The sequence below is a fragment of the Glandiceps talaboti genome, chromosome 2 (assembly GCF_964340395.1).
Source record: "Glandiceps talaboti chromosome 2, keGlaTala1.1, whole genome shotgun sequence".
Lineage (NCBI taxonomy): Eukaryota > Metazoa > Hemichordata > Enteropneusta > Spengelidae > Glandiceps > Glandiceps talaboti.
Genome location: NC_135550.1, coordinates 17,281,995 through 17,285,236, shown reverse-complemented (window position 1 = coordinate 17,285,236; position 3,242 = coordinate 17,281,995). Strand labels below are relative to the sequence as shown.

Below are 3,242 nucleotides of genomic sequence, written 5' to 3'. Positions count from 1 at the left end.
GAATTTATGTCCCCGGGCTCAAGTGGTTACTGCAGACTGTCCCTGGAGCGGGTCAAGTTCCCGACATATTGCAGTGTTATTGAACGTAATATCGTTAAAAGTTGTCTGCGATTTATCTATGATTGACTTGTCTTTAATGTGATGTTTCATAATTAAACTTGCAGTGTTTCTCTCTTTGCAGTATTGTTATGAATTAAATTGCAAAACATAAACGCAATAACAAGTATTCGATAATGGTAATGGACAAATATGATATACATTTCATGTTTCAAAATTAATGAAGTCATAGATACTGCCTCCCCCACCTCTCCCACTCTATTTCTCTGTCTGTTTCTGACTGACTGACTGACTGACTGACTGACTGACTGACTGACTGTCTGTCTGTCTGTCTGTCTGTCTGTCTGTCTGTCTGTCTGTCTGTAGGAGCTTTTTATCCTACATTTTTGCGCCTCGTGATGATTTACATGGTTCCGATGCAAAGAGTGAGATTTACACCCGATACCCCACGCCAACGCTGTGTTAGGATGAAAATAGCATTTTCCTGTTTATATCTCTCATTCCCTTGTTTCTAGACAGGATAAAGACTTCCTACCATATTACAGCATTCTCGCAAACTAGAGCTGTTATTTCTTCCGCGACACTGCGAAATAACGCCTCTTGGCGGTGCGTTGTGAACGGTGTCGTAAAAGAGGCTGTGGATTACGACGATGTATTACAGAAGATATCAGAAAATATATTCATCCACCACTAAAAATAGGAAATTCGGGATACCTGTCATCTCTAAGACTTTGTACATTGAATACTTAATTTACACTTTTTTTTAAAGTAGTTTGTTGTCCATTTTGCCTTTTTTGACATATCCTCATAAGTCTCATAATGCTTTGATGCATTCATAGCACGCCTAAAGTTACAGAAATGACGTTGTAAAAAAAGAAAACATGCGTCGGCCGGGAATCGAACCCGGATCTACTGCTTGGAAGGCAACAATGCTAACCTTTACACCACCGACGCCAAGTTCAAGTCAATCTGTTTACGTTTTAGCATGGACATTAACATCTTTCCATGAATACGGCAAAATTCTACGACTATTTATTTTTACGACTGTTTACGGTGTATAATGAACTTCACGTTGAATTTCCTATGTTTATTGAACCAAGCTCCCCCCCCCCCCCGATTCCCCCAAATTCTTATAAAATAACAAGTACATGTACTACAATATATACCTTTATTGAAGGTCATTTTCACAAAACTTTGCAAACATATTCTTCAACATATAAATGTTGCAATGATAGGCTAATTTCGATGTTTTTGTATAAAGTCGATATCAAGCCTTATCTATAATGCAAGCAATTACTTGTGAAGGTTGTCAAGGCAACATAAATTCGCATATCGAGGCACAGAGAAGGCAAAAGAAAGTCAACTACTGAATGCACACAAAAGAAATCTTCTCTTGTCATGTCAGTATGATATGAAACTTTGAAAATGACATGTCATCGCAAAGGAAACATAATCAATTGGACAGAAAGATCAAGTTCAATATCATATGCATACGATTACAAGCCATTTTGTTTTGTATTTCTTCTGACTCAGGGAGTCCAAAATATGTACACTTGAAAGACTCAATTATTGTTCAAATTTTCAGAATTGCAAAATGAGGAAACAAATTCGTAGAACAAGTAAAGTTTTAAAAAAAAACCAAATACTTACGCGTAAGATAAATTATAACCCTTCTGTTTTTTCAACCTTATATAGCACTGGAAAAGGAAAAGATTGATCAGCCTTGAAATATGTTCTCTAGTTTCACCTTGAAGGAAATTTTATTTTACGTTCTATCTACATGTTCATTTCATCACATGGGAAGACATACGAGATACACCCAAATACATACTTGTGTTTTCAACCCTTTCTGCCAAACTGTGTGTATTGCTGATGGCCGCCTTTCAAAGCTACGTTTTCGACAATGCCGGTATCCCACTTTCATATTATCGTTCCTCGAAAAGAGTCAGAAAACCTCGACATGGCGACAACTGTCTGCTCTCACAGTGGATAGGGTTTTGTGACGTTAGTCTGTCACACGTCACACAAGGTGACAATTGTATCTCACGAATAGAATGTTTAATGCCATCACATACCATTTCAGAATATTAGAGAATGGATTTTTAATAATTTGGCACTTTTTAAAAATGATTGTGTAAAATGTCTGCACATCTGTTACCATATGGACACAAGCGATGTTGTAAATTGTGTCTTACATCTGTTGAGCGCCAAAACGATGCAAAGGACAGGTCCACTTTAGGAGTAAGAAGGCGTCGGTGGTGTAAAGGTTAGCATTGTTGCCTTCCAAGCAATAGATCCGGGTTCGATTCCCGGCCGACGCAGACTAATTTTGTTGTTACTTTCCAAGTTTTAATGATTTTCCTTGAAAATATCATCTATTGAAAAAAAAATGAACTTGTATCCTTAGGCAGACCTATTACTAATAGTATTAAAATGTGATGTGTGGTTCTCAATTTTAGAATAGGTGGGGTAGGTAGACTTTTTATGTGTGAGTGTCTAGTTCAGGTAGTTATGTTTTCCGTTGTTTTACATATGGTCTCTGTGTTATTGTTTTCTTCCCATCAAATGTACAACCATTATAAATTGCAAGAATAGTATTTTAGTTCATTATTTTTTTTCTCAAATAGGTAAAAAAAAATTTAGGGTCGGCGTGAAAAACTAGGTGGGGTCGGGTAACCGGAACCAAACATTTTTTAAGGCCTAAGAGAAAGGACAGATCAACCCGACAATGATGAAATAATGGCGATTACAGATTTTAAAGTATCCGTGGCGGCTACGTTATAACGATAGTTTTCTGTTCCGCAATGTAGTTCTGATTTTCAGATTTAAAAAAAAATTATGAAGTAAATAAGCTGCAGCATGAACGAAGGACCATGTTGAAAATCACACCATACAGAACAGCACCATGTGCACAACACCATGAATGTAGATCTAGAAGAATGCTATCTCCATGGCAACACGTTCCTAACATATATCACATGGTTAGTAGCAGCAACATTTTTTAAAGTGTTGTATGTTTAAGCTGTGTCATATGCCTCAACAATTTTCTTCAAATGTTTTTTTTTATATATAATAAAAACAATATTTAAATGTCGGGAAAAGATATTGCGAAGAAATTAAAGTGTTTAGATTTATGTTACGAGTACTATTACAGAAGTTTGCACTCATTGGGTAAGCTAGGCGGT

General features: G+C 36.6%; 2 non-coding genes across 2 annotated transcripts; one reads left to right on the top strand and one right to left on the bottom strand.

The window, feature by feature from the left end:
• Window positions 1-939: 939 nt before the first annotated feature.
• Trnag-ucc (transfer RNA glycine (anticodon UCC)) lies at window positions 940-1,011 on the bottom strand. Its single transcript has one exon. It is a non-coding gene; the product is annotated as a tRNA-Gly (tRNA).
• Window positions 1,012-2,306: 1,295 nt separating this feature from the next.
• On the top strand, window positions 2,307-2,378 carry Trnag-ucc (transfer RNA glycine (anticodon UCC)). The gene has a single exon. It is a non-coding gene; the product is annotated as a tRNA-Gly (tRNA).
• Window positions 2,379-3,242: the final 864 nt, after the last annotated feature.